Source organism: Mytilus californianus, unplaced genomic scaffold (genome assembly GCF_021869535.1).
Source record: "Mytilus californianus isolate M0D057914Y unplaced genomic scaffold, xbMytCali1.0.p SCAF_7, whole genome shotgun sequence".
NCBI classification, from domain to species: Eukaryota; Metazoa; Mollusca; class Bivalvia; order Mytilida; family Mytilidae; genus Mytilus; species Mytilus californianus.
Window position 1 is genome coordinate 59,533,172 of NW_026262723.1, and position 12,668 is coordinate 59,545,839.

At 31.8% G+C, this 12,668-nt stretch overlaps 1 pseudogene; it reads right to left on the bottom strand.

Annotated features, from left to right (window-relative positions):
* LOC127708520 (uncharacterized) overlaps positions 1–12,668 on the bottom strand; it is a 34,498-nt pseudogene that overhangs the window by 4,717 nt on the left and 17,113 nt on the right.

A 12,668-nucleotide genomic window follows, 5' to 3' on the forward strand; every position in this document is an offset into this window, starting at 1 on the left:
TAGTTTTCTCGTTTGAATTGTTTTACATTTGTTATTTCGAGGCCTTTTGTAGCTTGCTATGCGGTATGGGTTTTGCTCATTGTTGAAGGCCAAACAAAAGAGAAAATGTGGTGGATTGTTGTCTCATTGGCAGTCATACCACATCTCCTTATTTTTATATTTAAAAAAAAAACCTATTATTGCTATCTCTTCCATCAGATTAGCCTGATATTCTCGTGGAAAATTTTTATGAAAAAAATATTATTGAAAATAATTTTTAGATGCCGAAAAAAACTAAAAAAGTACCCAAGAACTCGTGTGGTTCTTTCTAATTCAAAGTTGAATATTTATATGAACAGTGAGAACTGTTTGGATGAAAACAGCAATCCAAAAACATACAACGTCTGAAAAGACATATAAAATTCAACACATACGTATTTTACTTTCATGCTTTAAGTAAAATATTCATTTTAAGAATATTCCATTCTTAATAGCAATCTCAAAAAAATATAACGTCTGAAAAGACATTTAAAATTCAACACACACGTATTTTACTTTCATGCTTGGATGGAGAGTTGTCTCATTGGCACTCATACCACATCTTCTTATATCTATTTAAGTAAAATATTCATTTTAAGAATATTCCATTTTTCATTATTATACACTTCGTTTATTACTCTCATGAATTTGATACAACATTATTATATGCCCAAAAAGTTTTTTGTAATTAGAATACCAACCATTTCTATCGAATATATGGATCTGTAACAGCTTCACTGTTGGTTGTGTCATAATAACCTTTACTAGCCGGAATTTCATAATAACCTTTACTAGCCGGAATTTCATAATAACCTTTACTAGCCGGAATTTCATAATAACCTTTACTAGCCGGAATTTCATAATAACCTATACTAACCGGAAGTTATGGAATATTCAAAAACTCGAGAACAAAATCCTTTTCTTACAAAGAGTACAGCGTATATATATAAACGTAATTAAATTATACATACAATTTCTATTATATAGGAGTATTTACGACTACTTATATCTAAAACAAATATTAAAGGTCGAATAATATTTACCAAGCAAATGCAATGTTGTGCAATATAAATGTTATTTAATCTATATTAAATGCAATTCACTAATCTATTACGTCAGCCCACAAAACAGAAGAGGCGATAAAAGATAGAACATTGACAATTCTTTTTTGCATATATCTGTTCGGTTTTTCAGTATTTTGGTATTATCATGGACATGTTATGATGTCCTCTTATTGTTTACATAGTTGGTTTTGAAAACTTGATTTAAGACACAGATTTGAATAATATGACTTAAAACAAGACAACCAATAATTTAAAGTTAATTTACAAGAAGTCATTTTGCTATACTGATCCAGCCGATCAAGATTGTTGGGTTGGGGCAGAAATTTGACAGGCAACGTACGGACCCCTCAGTGAGTTGTTGCCTAAGTGCTAATCAATTACTAGACACGCAGAAACGAAAGACCTACTATTTCTAACTCATGACGAGAGTAGCTTCATAATAGGATGGTTAAGTCAGCGGGGTTTTATTTTTTTGCCAAGTTTTGAATTTCTTCTAAAATGCATGATTCTTACAAAGACTGGCACTTAATATTTCTACATAAATCAAGTTGGCTATACTACAGTAAGAAACGTTCATTATTGTTTTTCAATGAAACTGCAAAGGAGAAAATATGTATAAATAATGACACGTTTGGTTGCGGTAAACTTAATGAGACAAAAAGAGACAAACTGACCATGAGACTACAATTAAAGGAAATATAATCATCTTTCCTTAAAGAAAGTTAGGAAAAAGGCGACAATAAAGAACTTTCTCAGACTGTTTATGATGTCTTTACACTAAATCTGTTGGACGTGAACCGATTGAAACTTTAGTCTGGGAAAACATGATTTATTTCTTAGTTTTGAGTACTCTTGTATCGCTGGTACACCACTGACCCAGGTTAGGGGAGGGTTGAGTGCTCACAAACAATGATAACTCCACCATGTTCTTTATGTGCTTGTCCCAAGTCTGTATATATTGACGGTAAAAAAAAGGTCAAGTCGTTTTATATAGTATACATTATTTATGAGACTTGAGCAAATTGAGTTAATATTCCACCACTTCCTGATTAATCACACACGACTGATGTACTAGTTTTAAGAAGATACGGACAAATAGAGGTAAATGTTAAAAGGTTTTCACTATTTAAGACAAAATCACAGGCACTTGCAATTGTCTCTGAATCTATTTTTTACCTATATACATTTTCCTAACACACGATACTCAACTTTTTCGTAAAAGGAGAATCGATCCCGAAATGTTCCGCGGTCGTCTGTCCAAACAAAACGTCTTATGTTGTAAATTGATCTAATTTATCTTCATAATTGGGTATAACTTGCCCACATTTGCTGTCAGAATAAATTTTTGGAAGAGCCTTCCAAATAGGTCAATGGTTTACCCTATCCTCACACTAAATTTTTAATGTTTGAACACATGGAAATAAAGCATTGCATTCATTTTTCACTGAAGGACATGGAAATTTCAAAGACGTTTGTTTGGAACTTTCATTTTAAGCAGACCCGAGTTGCATCTGTAGCCATTGTTCTGTTTGTTAGAGAATATCCGTATACCTTTATGCTTCTATTACTAATTTGGCGGTAGACTATTTTTACTTTATTGTCCCCTCTATGCTAACAATATTATATACTATATAGACTATTTTCATAGCAATATTTTGTTTAGAAGCCGATATAGGATCTATGCGAACACTGAATGTTGTATTTCGATTGTTTCATCCGCATCTCAGTGTAGTGTTGATAAAGAATCCTTGTGTAACTGAAATTTCAAAATTTAGTCTGATATTTAATTATTCCATCCTGTCACACTTTTAAAGATATGACAAATGGACCAATACCGTGACGAATGCATGACTTAAACAGAGACTTGGCACATTTTTACGCAGTTTTTTCTATCAATGGCTATATTGAATCAAACATGTCTTCTAGAAATTTAAACGAAGCGTTTAACACAGCTTACATGTATGTAAACGAATTGTGTCAATTAGAATATTACAACTGCATACAAGTATTGGTTTATATTTGTGATTTATAATTTAACTATATGAGAGGTGTGTGTGTACCTGGTTATGGACAAAACCACTGGTCGTTATTTTATGTTTATACTTAAATCAAGAGACACCACTTATTACAAACCAGTAAGCCTTATCTAGGTGTTTAAGATACTCTTATCCGATATGTAAACATAACAAAACATCGGCATACACCAGACAGTGGATTAGTGAACAATCAATAACAAAAAGGTCTTAATCTTTATGAAAATAACAGTTTTATAAATTTAAAAAATTGCTCTGCCTGCTTTATACCAAAATTGTTAGGGAAAAAAGTCAGTTTATTGTGAGGCAAGAATTACTGATACAGACAGTTAACATTACTTTAATCATATCAATTAACACCCCATCTCTCTATTTTATACTGATCATGATCCATGTGTGATCTGTAACCATTTTCTGCAAACCAATGTTTGAAGAACGTTTTCAAATGATTTTTTAAGCCAAAAAAACAGGTAAGCACCCAACTATCTTAAGATTTGCAATATTGGACAATTTTTGAAAAGATGCTCGTAATTTTGAAATGAAACCAATCTAATAGTAAGCAATATAAAATATTTGTATCTCAAAGAATGTAATACAATGTATGTTATCATCTATGCTTTATTATTGTTATGTAGGAGTCCAGTTGCGTTAGTTGTGTTGATATCAGGGTAATTAACACGATCTTCAAAATCCCCAAATCTGACTTAAATCGACACTGCATAAATTCAACAGTTACCACGAAGAATTAGTTAACCGATACAATGAGTCTAATTTCAAGAGTAATGTTTTGTTTAACCTGTAAATTTCATATACTATATATACATATAAAGTTCCTAGAAAATCAACCTAACAATGTTAGAGTAGATCTGATTCTTTACCTCCTCCCCGAGCGGGGATGGAACCTGTACTTTTCACTTCATACTTGTACGACAACACCGCCTAGCATTGCGCAGACGCCTTATCCCCTCCTCTAACTATAGCTGATAAAAAAATCAGCCTTCTCATAGAAATTAAACAAGGACGTCTAAACGCAATACACAAAGTATTTTTAAGTGTACAGAAATGATCATCTACTCATCTCTTCAGTATGATTACAGGATGCTATTCTATTTTTAGAAGCATACAATCACTGTAAATTTAAATATATATATATATATATATATATATGTCTACCTATCTGTATGTTCATCGGATTGCCTATGATTAAGAAATACCAGGCGTTAGAATATTTATAAAATGCCCAGAAAATCAACCTAACATAGGCATAATATACTTGTACACCCTTAAACAAACCAGGAACCCAATGGCGTCACACAAAGTTGATTTTAGACAATCTTGCTAATGATAAGCATTAAGACCAGTTGTGTTACTATAGTATACGGCGACTTTTTAATTTTTTAATAAAAACGTATTTAAAAAAAAACGTTCATTCTAAATTCGATTTTTCTAAATTTTGAGTTTGACCTGTATGATATTCTGCAGGCATGTCGGGCTCCTCAGACGGATCTTCCCATATTTTGGGTGATGTTTTTTCTCCGCCGGGGATTATTTTCGATCATCATACCTCCTTTTATTTTCAGTCGAGATTTTTTTCGTTAAAATCTAATGAATTCCTCTTCATCGTCTGGATAATTTATCATTGCGCGTGCAATTTCTATGATTTTCTCGGGTTCAGCCTTTTGAAAAAGTCTTTTTTCCTTTAGTCTTTTTTCAATTTCGATTCTTGCCTTCGAATTCTTTTTTTTAACTGTTTAAGTTTACTTCTAGATTGTTTTGTTGTTAATTTTTCTTCAACTGTTTTTATTTTTGTTAGACGAACTACATATTCATCAATTTTTCTGTTAAAAGGACTTTGCTCTCTCAAATCTATGCGGAAAATGTTATTGCAAGCACAAACTGAAGCCTAATCTCCGTTATTAATGACATCAATAAATCGTTGTTCAATTGCCCCAGTTTTCCATATATAGACATTCCCTTTCTTACTTTTTTTTCTGGTCTGAATCAAACAAAAGAAATATCTCTTTCCCAAGCTTTTTGCAAAAATCCTCTTTCTTGGAACCCTCATCTTTACCTGACATTTCACGAATATCAATCGAAAGAAGGAAACGCTTTTGTTTTGTCGGGATCTGTTTTTCTGTTCTAACATTACTGTCGCCGTTTATCAATAAGCAAAATATGGCATCAATAATTATTTTGTCAGTAACGCATTCGACAAAAAGAATTCGCGATGAGAAAAGAAGACTTCTTATTTCATCAATTCTACTATACTTGTTAATGTAACGATCTACGGGTACTTTGCAAATAGAATGGCTGATTTCACCACCAAAATTGTGTTTTGAACAAATAAAGGTTCTTGACATTGCCCAGTTATCAATGATTGATGGGTTGTGGGATATTACCAGGACTGTTTTTCCCGGAAACATGCTTCAAAATTAAATCTCGCATTTTCTTAATCATGTGCGGATGCATACCCCGATCCGGCTCCTCAAACGTTATTGTTGAAAATTCTTCGTGTGCAAGAATTAAGGTTAACTGTTTGGCTTCTAGGACACCTTCCGGTGTTTTCAAAAGTGGTTTGTCCAACGCAGTATGTTTTTCATTATTCCTCACTGAAATGATTCCATCGCTCTTACTAAATTCGTAAGTCCATGGAGTTCAGCCTCCTTTTCTCTATTTTCTTTGTTATAATCAAGAAGAACTATTAAAATTTCTGCGCTCTGATTAGCCTTTGAATGGTTAAAATTTCTATGTTCATGCTCGTTAAACTTACTATTTGTCCACTGTAGAGGGCCTATTGATCGCATTGGCAATATACCAACATAGCCTTTTTCTAGCCAATCATAAAGTGCATTAATAGTTGTCATTGCTTCTTGAAAAGTTTCGGTAGATGAAGTAAGTTCAAAGGCTTTCTCAATCAGCGTACAAAACTCCTCTATATCATCCCTGGTTCCACAATTCTTTACCTTATCTAAAACAGATTTTTCAGTGATTATCTGTTTGCAGGGTATACCATTTTGAACGATTTTGAATTAAAACCAAACTCCTTTTTAAAGAAAAAAAATATGAAACAATGAAAATTAACAATCATTTATCAACATGCTTAGATATGAAATTATAACAATTAAAAATAGTAAGCATGCTTTTATCAGGGATCTTTTATAGCTGACTATGCGGTATGGGTTTTTCTCTTTGTTGGATGCCGTACGGTGACCTATAGTTGTTAATTTCTGTGTCATTTGGTCTCTTGTGGAGAGATGTCTCATTGGCAATCATTCCACATCTTCTTATTTCTATATTTAGTGATTTAAAACTTTTACGCAAAAGCATTAGAATATTCAAAAACTAATACAGACTGTGACACATCTTGATAGGGTAACAGTGTAAAAAAAGAGTATCAACAGCAGAATACTTGATCGTTATTATTGGTGAGGACATTGATGTATGAGTGCCTAGTCCGAAGTCAGCGATCAAATGCAAATTTATCTATGACCAGTTCAAAAAACATGTGTTGTCTCTGCAGCAACATCATCTGTTCCCAACACCTCAAGGGTGAGCACAATGTGCACTCGCAGTCCATTATTTTCCTTCAACACATCTGATATAATAGCGAGAATGAAATACGACTAACCTTGAAAAAAACATAAATTGTTATTGTTCTTGAGAAGAAGGTTGCTAACGGTACCACTACAACACTCAATTTATTAAACAAATCTTTATCATCGATTTCGTCCTGAATTAGAAGTTGTAACTTCTCAACCAAACAACATCTCTTTCCAACCTAAAAAATTTGCTCATGGCTTGTCACTTAGCATATACTTATAGTTTTTTCTTTGTAAATAGCTCTTCGCACGATTGGTTCACGCATTGATGAGCTTCACGAACGCGTCTTTTGACTTCCTATGATATTCATAGAGACCTTCTTTGAGCAATTTGCCGAAGTTCCTTGACGGTTTCTGTCACTTGAATTTGACATCCAAAATTGTTACATCCAAATCTTTAATGTCTTGCTTTTGTGTTTGTTTGATATTACTCTAATAAAGTTCATTCTTTGTAAGTTTGCCATATATACAATTGTTCCTTCTTCTACAGTGGAAAGTCACATATTTTTATTCTTAGTTTTGTTTCTCCCATTTGGTTTTTATTCCTCTTCTTTTGTCTACAAATAGTTGGAATCCTATTTCAGTGTCGTTAGAAAGATCGTCGTCGTGCAACAGCACTCACGAGGAGGATTCACCACATGTGTTTCTGATAGTTGTGACAAACTTTCATCGTGTTATTTTCAGTTTGTTTTTAGACCTTTTTTTTTTTTTATAAAATCCTAAGTACTCTTATTCTTTACAATATCTACGTACAATTGCTTTGTTTGTATATCACACAAAATACGTTCGCATTTGATTCCAGTTCCGCGGCAAGATTCAAATTTGACTGAAAAAGTAGGCGATAGTGTCGAAACGGTAATATGACAGTCGTTTTCTGTAATTCGATACGTGTTCCTGGAATATCTTTCACCGGGTATGGTCGAGGCAAAGAGACTGCATGAAAAAAGTTAACACGTTTTACATACATAATTTTATAACAAACTTTGGAGTTATAGATTTAAGTTGTCTGTCAGTTGTAGTTAAGGTTAACCTGAATGATTAAATACAATGAAATACAAAAATGCAACCCTTTTAAATTAGCCACAAGATATCATCATTGTGTCTTAAAGCCACACTGATTACAATCAATTAGAAGCTAAAGTATATGTAGTTAACAGATGTTCAAATCTCATAAATCCTTTAAGAAAAGAGATGAAAGATACTAAAGGGACATTCAAACTCATAAGTCGAAAATAAAATGACAACGCCATGGCTAAAAAAGAAACAGACCAAAAGACAAACAACAATATACAAAACACAACATTGAAAACTAAAGACGGAGTAACACGAAACCCACCAAAAACTGGGGGGATCTCAGATGCTCCTGAAGGGTAAGCAGATGCTGCTTCACACGTAGCACCCGATTCAGAAGATACAAGGTAACAAACAAAGGCTGAGAGAAGGACATAAGACTTCAAAACATATCTCTAGTGAGGTTCCCAAGATCCAGTAGTAACAGGATGGTAATAATTTTGCTCGTTATTTAATCCTGAAAGTGAAAAAGTAAATATTCAAATGTCAGTTTATGGCTGTTAAAAAGTACTTACAGATTTAATTTGTCCATCCGAATCAGATCGTTCTCCAATCCCTTTGGGTCTATATAGAATTTTTAAAATTTCTGCTCTTACCTTTATATCAAACAAATACGATAACTGATTCAAATATCGATAACCTCTTTATCTTCATTGTAAGGAAACGAAAAAAGTTGTGGTGATCAACTATTGAACACATTTTTGTACAGGGTAAAAACGTTATTCCAGGGACGTCATTTCGGAAAATGCAAAACGAAAGTGGGATCGCAAAATGTTATGGTCTATATTGATAAATGTAAGATGCAACTTGAGAAATGTTTATTTGATTGTTTAATTGTATAATATGAATCGATTATAAAGGAGGAACAAGGAACATCGGTGTTTGAACTTAACTCTTAATACTTACTTAAAACAGGCATATTTTTAGGCTTTTTAAGTAGTAATTTAAAAATATACACCTTCTCAAACTGTTATATTTTATATAAAAAGCACGGGTGTCTGTACAAATATTGTGCGTGTGTTCGATTCGAACGCGTCAATGTCCCGATTCATTTGTATCGGGGTTATGCGGAGTGCTGAACATTACCGTTATAAATGACACGATGATATTTTCAAAAATGTATGTTTTAAAAAATATGAGGCACGGGAAACTAAAAAAAATATAACAATTAAAAATAGTAAGCATGATTGCATCAGTGTCAATGAAGTTTGTGCTTTTAAGGTTTATGACCTCTTCAGTAGGCCTGTGTATTTCGAAATTGCTACAATATCAAAACAGTACAAATCCATGATAAAAGTAACATGCCATTTAGTAAATATAACAAAGGGAAACGTTGTTCAAAGCAATAATGTTTATTGTTTCATTGCATTTAATAGAAAATGGGTATTTTGTGGCAAATAAAGCCAAGATTTTTGCAGAAAATCCACTGACTTTATAACATAGATTTTCGTTATGAAATTTTAGCATAGATTACTTATTTGTTTGTCCATGATGTGCTACCATTTATTGTTTACAAAAAGTCCTAATAATCCTCTATCTATTTAGAACCGGATTGTCTAATATAGAAGTAAAAGGGGATAGGCAGCAGATTTTTTTTTATAAAATGTCCATACGTTTAGCATTGAAACAACAAAAGGGTATATAATCCTGAATATTTACCTATTAAAATATCACTTATTAAAAAAAAACTTGCAGTAAGTAATGAGTAATAAAGAATATATTCAGCAGTTCTTACAAACAAATTTTATATTTGCTCCTAAATACAGTTTATAAAGATTCGTGAAAAATATTGAAATTATGACGCTTTTGTGTCATAGTTTATTATATATTTTAGAAAATAAAAACAGTAATGTTAACTTTTTTTTATAACAAGAAGTATCATTTTTACTAAAAATAAACTTTTGATCGTGTATCAGGATACTTATTTTACTTCAATATCAACGTTTCATATTTGTACACCTGGATAAAATATCATCATAAAGTTGAACAAAGCTCGCTACAGAATTCAAAATTCATTGAAAATGTTCCTTATACAATGTCCTTGATCATGTCTTTTGTCTGAAGGAAGCCTACATATGTGATAGTGTTTTTTTATAACTGTTTTTTTTTATAACAAGTACAATGTAATATCAGTCTTACCAAAACAAAAAACTGTTTTTATATAGTATCATGATGTTTTTTTTTTTATTTCAATCTCAACGTCTCAAACTTGTTAACCTGAACAATCAACATAAATAAAAGATCATCACAAAGTTGAACATAGTTCGCTGTAGAATTCAAACTTTTTTGAAAATGTTCCTTATACAATGTCCTGGATCATGTCTTTTGTCTGAAGGAAGACTACATATGTGATAGTGGTTTTGAGAAATCTATGAGTGGCAGGAAATTATTTTGAATAGTTATCAGACTGACACTTTGTGCAAAAATACCCCGTTAATAATATGCATATTTGTAATAACAACATTGTGTTATGTGACAAATATTACTCAGAAAGACATAAATAAGTAAAAAGGAGAAATCTGTCACCAAGCAGAATAGCACTTACTGTATGAAGTATTGAAGTTTATAGTTTTTGTCTTCTAATGTAAACATATTTTATTAAATTCAAGTTAAATAATATACACAGTTTGGCATAAACAAATTAATACAACTGAATAATTAATAGGATCTGGACACAAGCTGTTAATTTATATTAAACCGTTTTGTTGAACTTTAAACATGAGATTAATTTGTCTTTACAACAATTGATGACAGCACACATTTATAACCTATAGAAATACGGGTTATTTGAGAACAAACTAAATTTTCTTATGAAATACCAAAAACAAAAATGCTGCTGGTAATACGTTCTTCAAGAATGTGTTGCCAAACTCAGAAAATTATGGAAACAGATAACAAAACTTATTACAAGAGTGGTGGTTATTACAATAAAACTGGAGATATTAACTCAATTATTTTTATCGATTTAAAGAATGGGCTTAAAATGAAAACTCTAAAGCAGATATGAAGTCTCAGCTATTGATTATCTTTTTATTTCAAGAAAAGTTGAAGATAAATATATAGATATAAGAAGATGTGGTATGAGTGCCAATGAGACAACTCTCCATCCAAGTCAAAATTTATAAAAGTAAACCATTATAGGTTAAAGTACGGTCTTCAACACGGAGCTCTGGCTCACACCGAACAGCAAGCTATAAAGGGCCCCAAAAATTACTAGTGTAAAACCATTCAAACGGGAAAACCAACGGTCTATTCTATATAAAAAACGAGAAACGAGAAACACTTATGAACCACATCAACAAACGACAACTAATGAACATCAGATTCCTGACTTAGGACAGGTGCAAACAATTGCAGCGGGTTTAAACGTTTTAATGGTACCAAACCTTCACCCTTATCTGAAACAATAGTGTAACATCACAATATATACATATATATCAAGCATATTTTTAAATGCTTATGAATCACCAGTATGCAACTCAACAACTGTTTCCATAGTATAAAATGAAAATAACACTTTATAATTGTATACGTCCGAAGCGCTTTTCTAGATTAACCTTCATCAGGAACGCTATAAGCTAAATATTTTAAAGCCAAGGATGTGAAGAGCTATTGGACCTAAAGGGGCCTAAACAAAAAATAGCTAAATTTATCTATGGTCAACTTTGTTTGTGGAACTTGAAACTAGTTTCTTAATAATTTCTTAATCTGTCAAAGGACAATTTAAGAAAATTATGTAAAAAAAAATCATGTCAGTACCTCCAATCTTTTCATGTTTCCCGGCCTGGTGAGACCAAAGAAGAAAAGCATGACTAGACTAACGAAAGTCATATTTTTATATAGCCTAGTTGGCCTGGTGGTCTGAAGTGTTAGACATTGTATCAATGGAGTTGCCAATATGTCACAGTAGCAAGGTTTTAAATCCTGTCGAGGGAAGGACCAATATTTGCTCCTGCAAAATTTGCAGACTTAACATCGTTAATTTAAATTTCAGATGAATTATAACGTATGTAATTTGTGATGTTTTCCAAGTATAACCCTAGGTATCATTGTAGAGTTTTCACATATTAAGACATACAAATATATATATATATTTCTTTATATATAAATCAGGCTTTACTAAACATGCATTACTATTTGGAAAATACCTTAGTCTAGAAAAAAATATACTTATATATAATTACTTATAATCGTCCAGAGCAGAGAATTACTTTCCTGTGATTAAAAACTTTAATTTTAGAAAAAGCTTTATGCAGGTTTAGAATATCATAAAATAAGTTATTTATCGAAAACGTAAGATTGTTTATCTAGGGGAAATAGAATTTGTTATACCTGAAAAAAGGAAGTTGAAAATGAATTGCAGTTTCATAGAAATGTGATTCTCTCTTTAAATGAACCTTGGTTTTTTGTTATACTTTTTTTTATTTGTGGCAAAACATCTCAACAGTTAGTTCTAACGTAAACATTGTAATGTATTGTGTAGTACTATTTCCTTAAACCATATGTAAATTATTGATTATTATAAATGCATACATGTATATGTTTTACATTCTATTAATCAGGTAGTTAGTTCCCCCTGTATTATTCTTTTGTTCTTGTTTATTTGTTCATTTAGAGCTTTTTGTTGATCCATTAATTTGGAAATAAAGCAATTTTCTTCTATTTCTTTGGAGTTGCATTAAACTGGACAATTTTTGCGGTTGAAGAACTAATTGGACTATTAATTTATTGCGATGTTTCCCTTTAACGACATAATGTAATTTATACAGATACATGATCCCCCGTTACTCCTAGCATCATATTTTCTGTGTGTGTGTCTCTATATATTAGATAAAATAATTTTTATCATATAACAGTTACTATGATTAAAATAACCGATTCAT